At 37.3% G+C, this 12,764-nt stretch overlaps 1 pseudogene; it reads right to left on the minus strand.

Annotated features, from left to right (window-relative positions):
• Positions 1 to 1,644: 1,644 nt before the first annotated feature.
• The window catches only part of LOC102241591, a 17,333-nt pseudogene continuing 6,213 nt past the window's right edge, over positions 1,645 to 12,764 (minus strand).

Here is a 12,764-nt window from a genome sequence, read left to right on the forward strand (position 1 = left end):
AAGCATCTGGTTAGTTTAGCATGGGCTAGTATGTTATGTAATAAATGAATGGCTGATTAAAAATAATTTTAATATAAAATGTATGATTTTGTAGATTTTTCAGTTCTTGGAAGACAATGGTTGTGTTATTTTAACTGATGTGCTAGGAAACTAATGTTATGAGTAAATTATAGGATCACAATAATCCCTGTTCTACCATGCTGACATTTATCATCAAAGTTGGTTATCTCTAACTAGAAACATCATAAAAGCTTTAGTTTTTTTCATCTCCCTACTTAAAATGGTTTTCAGGAGCTCTTTAAAATAATGTTATAAAAATAGCTGTTCGAAACATTTAAAAAGATCACATTTTGTTATAATCAGTTAATTCTTGTTATTTGCTGTAGATATATTCCATAAACTCACCATAAACACTGAATTAGTCATTACTGACTCTTTTCCTCTTGGGGAATACAGAGTTAGGTCTGTGAGCCTCTGGTCACAAAACATTTTTTTTGTAAGCCAAAATGCCATTTCCATTATATAGATTGGTTTGCCAACATTCTTGTAAAACAAGCCACTCTTGTAAAACAAACCTGTTCTTCTATATAACCATTTTCCTGTATTAACAATTTTTTCCTCCCATACTATCTATCACTTTTTAAAACATGCCAGCCAGCTCTACCTGAGGAGGGATTAGTATTTTCCTGATCCTTGGTAACATGACTATAAATTTCTCTGGCTTTCAACCTCCAACCTTCTGTTCCACTTTTTGTTGGTTGTCATCTCATGGATCCATGAATGTAGCCACTTTTTTATCTTTTTCGTAGTTCCCTCACATACTCTAAATGTTATTTAGCACTTCCAAAATACCTTTGGGCACAGATAGCACACTCCTCTTCCTTGTTTTAGGTGTTCCTGATAGCTGTTTGTACCATAACTTGTACTTAAATGAAACGGCCTATCTGCAAAAATACAAAAAAAAAACATGCACTAGATTGCAAAAAGGATACTATTTGCAGTCTAAGCTGGAAGGAGAAGGCAGAGTGTTGCCCAGCTCCATGGACTCAGCTGGGAGCATGCGCATAACTGCAGAAGGCTGAAAGTATTCAAGAGGTGTTACAAATAATTTTAGCAAGTTAGTGAATTTACAAATATGGAATCTGGGAATAATAAGAATTGACTGTAGCTTCAGTAGCTAAAGATTTGTGTTAGGGTTTTTATGATGATTTTTATGTCTTAATTATTTTATAAAATAAATTTACTGAAATTTCATGGCTACAAATGCAATATAAGAAATTTTTTCTTATTTTGAGTTCTGTTAATTGGACTTTTTTTTTCCTCTGTAAGTTTTAGCTCTTTTTCCCAGATAGAGCTTAATATACACTAGGCTCTTGGTAAATTTGGCTTTAAAGAAAGGATCTGAATTTCTTTTTTCAGAAAGCATTTCATATGTTTAAACAAATCAGATGTACTTTAAAGAAGTTGAAATTGTTTTGGTGGAAAAGTGGACAGTGTTTAGAAGTTTTTTTAAATTTTAAGTTCAGAAAGGTGATTGATACCAAAGGTAAAAATTTTAGATTGACAAATTTGATTACATAAAAATTTAACTGGAAAAAAACCCCATTATAAACAAAAAATAAACTAAGACAATGTTGGCAACATAAATGGTGACCTAAAGGGTACTGTTGTTCAGGTGTATAAAGAATTTTGGAAAATCATTAAGAAAATGGTAAATAACACACAGAGAACACAAACAAGCATCTTTCTAAGGAAGAGCTGCTAATGAAGCTCATCTGACATATGGCCTTCCTGTGCTCAGGAACACTGGACAGCATCATACCTAGGGCCATTTTAAATAGCAAAAGCAACAAATACAAAAAACGTGGCACTAGATTGCAAAAAAAAAAATTTACTTGAAAGATGTTTGGTCTCAATAGCCATCTTAAAAGCAAATTAAAACAGGATGCCATTTTTGTACTTTTGGTGAAATTTGAAACAAGAACAAAATAGTAATCTACCCGACCGGTGTGCTCAGTGATTGAGCATCAGCCTATGAACCAGGAGGTCACAGTTCAATTCCCGGTCAAGGCACATTCCTGGCTTGTCGGCTCAATCCCCATTGGGGGGTGTGCAGGAGGCAGCCAATCAATGATTCTCTCTCATCATTGATGTTTCTATCTCCCCCTCTTCGTTCCTCTCTGAAATCAATGAAAATACATATTTTTAAAGAACAAATAATCTGAAATGGTTAAATGTCTGTAATAGTCATGATCTAAAAACTCATACCCTATATTCCGAGAGTTCCACTCTCTTCAACTATGACCAAAGAGGTGTTCTGATATTTTAGTGGACAACACATTTAAAATAATTTTAAAAGGAAAAGGGAATTCTTGGAGAAACATGCATACATAAAAGAGGTTACTGTGCCATTGAGAGGTGAACACTGAAGGAGGAGATAGAAAATTACAAAAATCAAATACACACATGTAAGAAGCATGACCATTTGGTTTGCAGCCAGTGAGTTTGACCCCCTCCCTCCCAAGGGACATTTGGCAACTTCTCAAGACATTTTTTATTGTCATGCTTTGGGGAATATTATTGGCACCTGGTGGTCAGAGGCCTGGAATGCTGCTAGCAACCTACAGTGCACAGGACACCCCATAGCAAAATTACCTGGCTCACGAGAGCCCTGAGGTTGAGAATATTGGTGTAGGGGCAGACAGCTCCTGTGTACCTCACTGAAGGGTTGATGTACCACTACATATGATGATGGTCCTGAGCTATTAAGAAAATGTATTTGCTATATACATCAGTTAAGCAGGTATGGGTGTGCCTAATATATGTTATATTTCCAATCACATTATTTAAAGACATTTTTAATGCTTAAAGAAATCAGCACTTATTTGGAAAATTTTATACCTATTTTTGAAAAGGATAATCTAGGCCCGTGGTCGGCAAACTCCGGCTTGCGAGCCACATGCGGCTCTTTGGCCCCTTGAGTGTGGTTCTTCCTAAGCCTTAGGAGTACCCTCATTAAGTTAATAACAATGTACCTACCTATATAGTTTAAGTTTAAAAAATTTGGCTTTCAAAAGAAATTTCAATCGTTGTACTGTTGATATTTGGCTCTGTTGACTAATGAGTTTGCCGACCACTGATCTAGGCATTACTGTATTTTAGTGTTTTATTTACATGAATCATGTAACTAACTTAATTGGAAAACATTTTTTTACCTTTTCATGTGATTAACTTAACATTAATCACAAATTTCATATGCTAATCACAAATATGATATACACTTTAGCTTAAAGGCCCTTATGTAGGTTAAACAAAACAAGTAGTTCACATGAACCTTCAGGTAATGTGAAAACCACACATTTGGAAGTAGACTGGTGGATTACACTTGAAAGGGATATTTGTGATTATTTTGTCTGAGTTTTCATAAATATCCAGGATATGATTACTTATTAAAAGCACGGAATGATTAGAGTAAAATTAAAAAATACAAACAAATCCCTGGCTAGTGTGGTTCAGTTGGTTAGAGCGTTATCCTGTATACTGAAGGGTCTCGGATTTGATTCCCATATAGAAACATACCCAATTACAGGTTAGATTCCTGGTTGGAGACAACCAATTGACGGGAGACAACCAATTAATGCTTCTTTCTCACATCAATGTTTCTCTCTCCCTCGCTCTCTCTTGTCCATCTCCCTCTCCTTTGCTTTCCCGAATCAATGAAAAACAGAGCCTCCGGTGAGGATTAAAACAAACAAACAAACACCAAAAATACCATTATAATACTTAATATTTAGGTTATGTAGGGGCAGATTTTTGCATTGGTATTTGAGAGTTTGCTGTATATAATCTATCGTGTTTTCTTTAAATATTTTTTGATAGCAGATGGGAGGGAAGGATATTATAAAGAGTTGTTTGAGGCTTTTGGTCAAGATGGCAATGTAGGTAAATGGGGTACTTGCATCCCCTGACAACCACATTAAAATTACAACTAAACTACAGAACAACCATCATTCAGAACCGCCTGAAATTTAGCTGAAAAGAATTTCTACAGCTAGGGATTTAAAGAAGCCATTTCGAGACTGGTAGGAGGGGTAGAGATTGAGAATGGGATGATAGCCCCAAACCTACATGTGGCAGATAAAAATTGGGAGGTATATCTTGGCTGCAGAGGTCCCACCTGAGGAGTGAGGGGTCCTCGGCCCCCCCAACCCAGGGTTCCAGTACCAGGAATAGAAGGCCCCATAATTTCTGGCTGTAAAAAACAATGGGTATTGAGGCTCATGGAGATGGAGGGTTGCTGGAGTCCCAGGCATTCCTCTTAAAGCAGCAGTCACCAATCTGTGGTCCGTGAGGTCTGAAAGGTTGGCGATGCTGGTTTAAGGAAACCTTTAGAGCAGTGGTAGCCAACCGATTCGCGGACCTCTGGTGGTCCATTGAGGTCTGAAAGGTTGATGATCACTGTCTTAACGGGATCATACACGGACTTATTTGGACTGACTCCCTCTGAGCTCCAGCACTGGGACAGCAGCTGAAAAGGCACCAGAGACATATGGGTACAACAGAAGGGTGCACACAGCACACATGGAGGGTGCACCTGGAATGCCCAGTTTTGGTGACCAGGGAGGCTGTGCCACTGGGACCCACAGGATTCGTACTACATAAGGCCACTCTACCAAGCCCAGGAGGCATAGCAGCTCTACTTAATAAATAGAAACAAACATAGGGAGGTAGCCAAAGTGAAGAGACAAAGAAAGTGTCCAAAATGAGAGAACAGAACAAACCTCCAGAGAAAGAACTAAATGGAGACAATTTATCAGATGCAGAGTTCAAAACACTTTTTATAAGTATGCTCAATGAACTTACAAAAGGACATGGAAACAATAAAAATGAACCTGTCAGAAATGAAAGATACACAACTGAATTGAATTTACAAAGAACAGTAGAATAGATGAAACCAAGAATCACATCAGTAATTTGGAATATAAAGAAGCAAAAAACAATCCGAACAGCAAAAAGAAAAAAGAATCCAATAATGTAATGTAAGGAGCCTCTGAAACAGTGGTTCTCAACCTTCCTACTGCCGCGACCCTTTAATACAGTTCCTCATGTTGTGGTGACCCCCAACCATGAAATTATTTTCGTTGCTACTTCATAACTGTAATTTTGCTACTGTTATGAATCGTAATGTAAATATCTGATATGCAGGATGTATTTTCATTGTTACAAATTGAACATAATTAAAGCATAGTGATTAATCACAAAAACAATATGTAATTATATATATGTTTTCCGATGGTCTTAGGTGACTCCTGTGAAAGGGTTGTTCGACCCCTAAAGGGGTCGTGACCCACAGGTTGAGAACCGCTACTCTAAGACAACTTCAGTTGTACCAACATTAGCATGGGGGTGCTGGCAGAAGAGAGAGAGCAAGAAATTGAAAACCTATTTGAAAAAATGACAGAAAGCTTCCCTAATTAGTGAAGGAACTAGACATACAGTCCAGGAAGTGCAGAGTCCTAAACAAGATGAACCCAGAAAGGCCACACCAAGCACATCATAATTAAAATGCCAAAGGTTAAAGCAAAGAATCTTAAAAGCATCAAGAGAAAAGCACTTAGTTACCTATAAGGGAGTACCCATAAAACAGCTGATTTCTCAACAGAAACTTTGCAGGCCAGAAGGGAGTGGCAAGAAATATTCAAGGTGATAAAAAGTCTCATTGATAAGAAAAAGCTAAAGGAATTCACAATCACCAAACCAGTATTAAAAATTTTTTAAAAATCTTTTTTTTTAAGAAGAGGGAATAAAAAGATCATAAATATGAGCAATAAAATAGCAGTAAAAACATATCAATAATTCAATATAAAAAACAGAAAATGAACAAGAACAGAAACAGACATAAATACAGAGAACATTTTGATGGTTGCCCGATGGGAAGAGAGTTGGAGGGATGGTTGAAAAAGGTTGAAGGGATTGAGAAGTACCAATTGGTACTGGCCAGGTAGCTCAGTTGGTTATTGGTAGAGCATTGTCCTCATATACCAAAGTTGCAGGTTCAATTCCAGGGTCCATACAAGAAGGATCCCTAAAGTGCATAAATAAATGGAACAACGAATTGATGTTTCTCTCTCCCTTCCCCTTCTTTCTCTCTAAAATCAATTTAAAAAGAAGTACAAATTGGTTGTTATAAATAGTCATGGAGATGTAAAATAGTACAGCATGGGGAATTGAGTCAATATTCTAATTATGTATGGTATCAGGTGAGTACAAGATTTATCGGGATGACCACTTAGTAAGCTCTGTAATTTCTAGTCAGTGAAGGTGTACACCTGAAAATAATGTATGTTAACTAAGAAAATAATGAAGTCTTTGATTTTATAATTTAGTCATTTTCTATTATTAAGGATAAATCACTGTAATATTGAACATTTTTTAGCGAGGTCTTGGGGATTTTTAGGAAAATAATTTAGACTTTAAAATATATTGCAAAATGTTAATTATTTGAAGCACAAAAGGTTCATATAATTCTACTTTTGTATATGTTTGACTTTTTTCGTAATGTTTTAAAAAGTTAATAACAAAAGCAGATACTTTCTAGAGCAGTGATGGCGAACCTTTTGAGCTCGGCGTGTCAGCATTTTGAAAAACCCTAACTTAACTCTGGTGCCGTGTCACATATAGAAATTTTTTGATATTTGCAACCATAGTAAAACAAAGGTTTATATTTTTGATATTTATTTGATATATTTAAATGCCATTTAACAAAGAAAAATCAACCAAAAAAATGAGTTCGCGTGTCACCTCTGACACGCGTGTCATAGGTTCGCCATCACTGTTCTAGAGGATAGGTAGCCTGTCTCGGGGAACCTTACTGCATTCTCTGTGATTCAGCTGCAGAGCTACTAGTTTAGGAATTCCCTTTGCCTCCTTTCTTGTGTTCAGTCCTGTTTCCTGGACCACACAGGATCTCATATTCATTTATTCCTGAGAAAGAATGCATAGGACAGTGGTCGGCAAACTGCGGCTCTTTGGCCCCTTCAGTGTGACTCTTCCACAAAATACCACGTGCAGGCGCGCATGTACAGTGCGATTGAAACTTCGTGGCCCATGCGCAGAAGTCGGTATTTGTGGAAGAGCCACACTCAAGGGGCCAAAGAGCCGCATGTGGCTCGCGAGCCGCAGTTTGCCGACCACTGGCATAGGGCATAAATTTTGGGGTTATCTATGTGACTGAAAAATCTCTTTATTCAGTGTTCACTAGTTGATAATTTGAATAGTTACAGAAATTTAGGTTGAAATAATTTACAAGGCACTTACTCATCTTTTCCTGGCTTCCACCTTGCTGTTGAGAAATCCAATACATTTTGGTTTATGACTTCTCCCCACCACCGAGGAAGCCTGGGAGCTCTTCTTTTTCATACTGGTGTTTTGACATTCTAAGTTGGTGTGCTTTGTGCCTTCTTCCATTCACAAGCTGGGCCCTTGACAGGTCCTTTCTCTCTGCAAATGCATATTTTCAGTGCTAGGTACTTTTCTTGAATTTTCCTTGGATAAATCTCTCCCCTCCAAATTCTTTTCTGAAGCTTTTATTATTCAGATATTGTATCACATCAAGTTTTCTCCTTTGGTCTCTGATTGTGTGTTTCTTGTATTTTTTATTATTCTCTAGGGGAGATTGCCTTAACTTTATTATGTTTAAAATTTTCATGACTATTCCTGTTTATAGTATCCTATTTATGGTTTCATAGATGCAATATTTTTTCTTACATGTTTATATCTTTATTGTTTCTATTTTATTTGAGTACTCCCCCCTTTTTTGTTTGCTTGATATCACCTCTCTTTTATTGAGAAGCTGTTTTCAAATGTCTGATGCATCTTGTCAGTCTGTGCATATTTGAGTGTCTGCACACTGAAAAACTAATTGAAAATTCTGTGGATAGACTTTACTGTAGGGATTTCAGGAGGCCATTTGGCTGTTTTGTTGTTGTTTGTTTATTTGTTTTTAGGTTCCCTCAAATGTCAGTGTCTAAAGGTCCTTTCTCTGGGATAATTTAATTTCTCCAGAAAGGTCTCATTTGGTCTCTTGCCTGAGCCTAAGGTTAGGCCCCTGGAATTTGTCAGAACAAAGGGATTACCAGCTATTTAAAATTTATGTGGTAGCTTTACCTAACCCCCTGTTCTAGTCTATTTATCACCACTAGCCTTCTCTGTTGGTGGGTCCAGTCTCTCTGGCTCAGTTTATTGGTAGCTTGTTATCTCCTGTTCCCTCAGGGCTAAGAATGGGTAGCTGTCTGACTGAACCTGATGGCACTGCAGATCCAGGACACTAATTGCTTACTGAGGCTATTAAATTATAACCTTTATTCAGCATATCTAATTACTCCTGTATCTGGTGCATCCTGTTCCCAAATCTTTCTCAAGTTCTGTGCAAGTGGCTTGCTTTTCCGTATATAAATTTGATTTTCCTTTGTTTGGCCAAAACATCTAAAATTCCTATATCCACCTATTATCTTCATTTTTTGTAGAGTATTTCTTTTTAAAAATCAAAGAAGTTTTTGTTTGTTACTTTTTTAGAGAAGGAGGTAGCAAGGTTTTTACTCTGTCATCAGGATAACCTTCAATTAGATTATGTTACTCCTCTTACCCCACTGAAGTTTAAAATTCTTTCACTTGCTGCCTGTTGAAATTATGAGGAAATATAAGCCAATTACTCTGGCCTTTGGATTCTGCCTGGCCTGATCATAATTTACCTCTTTGCCCCTTATCACACTACAGCTGTCCTTACATTCCAGCCAGTTTCCTGTCTGCCCCTTAAACCAAGTTCTTTCTTACTGTGGCCTTTTGCATGTCTAGGTCTTTTTCATCGTTCAAGTCTTAACTCAATAGGATTTCCTTAACTTTTTGTGATAGGATCAGTTAGATTTTGCTGGGATAACATGGGAACTCCATGTCTCAGTGACTAAAAGGAGCAGTGACTATTGCTCATTGATATATGTCCCTCATGGATGGGCTGGGACCTAGGATGACAGCCACCATCTGCAGCATCCCCATTACCTATGGCATAAATAAAAAGAAAGCAGACCAAATCATAGAGTTTCTAAATATTCCAAAATAGAGTGATATAAATCCCTTTTCCTCAGATTCCATGTGCCAGGTCTAGTCACATGGCCAAATCTAATTTTAGGTCAATGGAGAAAGTGCAGTCCTGCCAGTGCCTGGAACAAGAACTAGAAATATTTGGTGAAAAACCCTAATGACTACCATAGCAACTTTGACCAACTTAGTATAAAGTAACTGTATTAGTTCAGGGTTCTTCAGAGACTTAGAACCAGTAGGGAACACACACTCACACATTTCCTGTGTGGTTATAGAGCAGCCGTGGGCAAACTACGGCCCGCGGGCCGGATCCGGCCTGTTTGAAATGAATAAAACTAAAAAAAAAAAAAAAAAGACCATACCCTTTTATGTAATGATGTTTACTTTGAATTTATATTAGTTCACACAAACACTCCATCCATGCTTTTGTTCCGGCCCTCCGGTCCAGTTTAAGAACCCATTGTGGCCCTCGAGTCAAAAAGTTTGCCCACCCCTGTTATAGAGGCTAAGAGGTCCCATAATCTGCAAGCCGGAGACTTGGGAGAGCTAGTGGTGAAGTTCCTGTTCAAGTCTGAAGACTTGAAAGCCAGAGGAGCTGATGGTGTAAACCCCAGTCTGAGGTTCGGAGAAGATGGGATGAGAGGTCCCAGCTCAGTAGTGAGAGGAAAAAAATCAGGGCAAATTCCTCCTTCCATGTTTTCTTATATTCAGGCTGTGGGGGAAATCTACTTTATTGAATCCACTGATTCAAATATTAATCTCGTCCAGAAAAACCCCTACAGGTATTGTTTTCTCATTGTTTTTGTAGTGCTTCTCTGTTTCTTTCTTATTCTCTTGTATGGTGATGACTTTGTATAGTTCACATTCCTTTCTCTACTTGTATATTTCTTATAGATTTTTGGTTGGTGGTTATCATGTGCTTCATACATACCAAGTTATGTTTATACCAGTCTGTTTTAAGTTGATGGTTGCTTAAGTTTAAACACATCCTAAAGTCACTATAATATTTACTGATTCTCTTTATGTTTTTGTTATTTTTTATTTTTGTGTGTGTTTGTGGGTATCCCTTCATTTTTGTTGTAATTACATAGTCTTTCTACTTCTGTCTTTTTTTTTGGTCTTTATCACTTTAATGCTTAAATCTGTCTTTGTTTTTAAAATTGTAACAAATTATAATAAGGCTTAAAGCAATACATTCTTGCAAAAGACTTTCAAAAAAGATTTTAGATATATTAGGCATCCCTGGTGTCTCCATTGCCCAAACCTAATCAGAAGCCAGCAGCGTGGAAACCTTGAATGCACTTCTCATGTCAGACTTCAGGGGATGGCATCGGCAGATAAGTTCCACAGAAGCAAACAAGCCACTGTCCTTGAGCGAAGATGTTCTATTTCCCATCAAGTCTAAAATTACTCTTGTAGAGCATCTCTAGGATCCACCATTTCCATGGCCAAAATTTCAATCCACACTCTAATCACATCAGCAACTTTCTGCTGAGCTCATGCGTTAAATACCCCAACTATTTTTGTTTACTGAACATAGTGAAAATATGGATTTATGGGCTCTGATGTAGACAAGCTTGTTTGACTAACAATGAAATAGCAATGCTCTGTAGATTAGTAAGAATCATTAGACTATTGGACAGGAGGTTAGGGTAGAAGTTTTGATAAATGAGGCACATACAGCTGCCTATTGAAGCCATTTGAATAGATGTTTTCCCCAGTGATTACTAGAGTTAATATTTTCCGCAATGTAACTTATTAAAAATTATTTATTGTTTAAAGTATTACATAAGTCTCCTTTTTCCCCCATTGACCTCTCCCCAGCTGCCCCCACCCCCAGAACATGTCCACCCAGTCCCCCTATCCCCCAGTATATGTCCATTAGTTATGCGCATATGCATGCATACAAGTCCTTTGGTTGATTCCTTACCCTCTCACCCCCTGCCTTTCCTCTAGGTTGGACAGTCTGTTCATGCTTCAATGACTCTGTTTCTATTTTTGCTCATCAGTTTATGTTGTTCATTATATCTAATGAATGAGATCATGTGATAATTATCTTTCTCTGACTGACTTATTTCACTTATCTTAATGCTCTCCAGTTCCATCCATGCTGTAGCAAATGGTAAGAATTCCTTCTTTTTTACAGCAGTGTAGTATTCCATTGTGTAGATGTGAGTAGTTTTCTAATCCACTCATCTGCTGGTGGGCACTTAAGCTCTTTCCAAATCTTAGCTATTGTAAATTGTGCTGCTATGAACATAGGGGTGCATATATCCTTTCTGATTGGTGTTTCTGATTTCTTGGGTTATCTTCCTAGAAGTGGGATTACTGAGTCAAATGGAAGTTCCATTTTTAGTTTTTTGAGGAAATGCCATACTGGTTTCCACAGTGGCTGCACCAGTCTGCATTCCCACCAGCAGTGTAAGAGGGTTCCTTTTTCTCTGCATCCTCTTCAGCACTAGTCCTTTGTTGATTTTTTGATGATAGCCATTCTGGCAGGTGTGAAATGGTACCTCATTATTGTTTTGATTTGCATTTCTCGGATGATTAGTGACTTTGAGCATGTTTTCATATGTCTCTTGGCCTTCTGTATGTCCTCTTTCGAAAGGTGTCTGTTTAGGTCCCTTGCCCATTTTTTGATTGGATTGTTTATCTTTTTTTGTTGTTAAGTTGTATGAGTTCCCTATAAATTTTGGAGATTAAACCTTTATCAGAAATAACATTGGCAAGTATGTTCTCTCATGCAGTGGGCTTTCTTGTTTTGTTGATAGTTTCTTTTGCTGTGCAGAAGCTTTTTATTTTGATGTAGTCCCACTTGTTTATTTTCTCCTTACTTTCCATTTTCCTAGGATATGTATCAGTAAAGATATTGCCATCACAAATGTCTGCTATTTTGCTGTCTATGGCTTCTTCTAAGATTTTTATGGTTTCCCATCTTACATTTAAGTCCTTTATCCATTTTGAATTTATTTTTGTGAATGGTGTAAGTTGGTTTTCTAGTTTCACTTTTGCATGTATCTGTCCAATTTTCCCAACACCATTTATTGAAGAGACTATCTTGACTCCATTGTATGCTCTTGCCTCCTTTGTCAAATATTAATTGAGCATAATGGCTTGGGTCAATCTCTGGGTTCTCTGTTGTGTTGGTCTATATGTCTCTTCTTGTGACAGTACCAGGCAGTTTTGAGAACAGTGGCTTTATAGTGTAACTTGATATCTGGTATTGTGATCGCTCTAACTTTGTCCTTTCTCAAGATTGCTGCAGCTATTCAGGGTGTTTTTGTTATTCCAGATGCAATTTTGGAGAGTTTGTTCTAGGTCTTTGAAGTATGACGTTGGTATTTTAATAGGGATTGCATTGAAATCTATAGATTGCTTTGGGTAGTATGGACATTTTAATGATGTTGATTCTACCAATCCATGAGCATGGTATATTCTTCCATTTGTTTATGTCTTCCTCTATCTCTTCTTTCAGTGTCCTTTAATTTTCTGAGTACAGGTCCTTTATCTCCTTGGTTAAATTTATTCCTAGGTACCTTAATTTTTTTGTTGCAATGGTAAATGGGATTTTTTTAAGTTTCTCTTTCTGTGAGTTCATTATTGGTGTATAAAAAAAGCCATAGATTTCTGGGTATTAATTTTGTATCCTGCTACATTGCTGAATTCAT

This window comes from Myotis brandtii, unplaced genomic scaffold (assembly GCF_000412655.1).
Source record: "Myotis brandtii unplaced genomic scaffold, ASM41265v1 scaffold562, whole genome shotgun sequence".
NCBI lineage: Eukaryota > Metazoa > Chordata > Mammalia > Chiroptera > Vespertilionidae > Myotis > Myotis brandtii.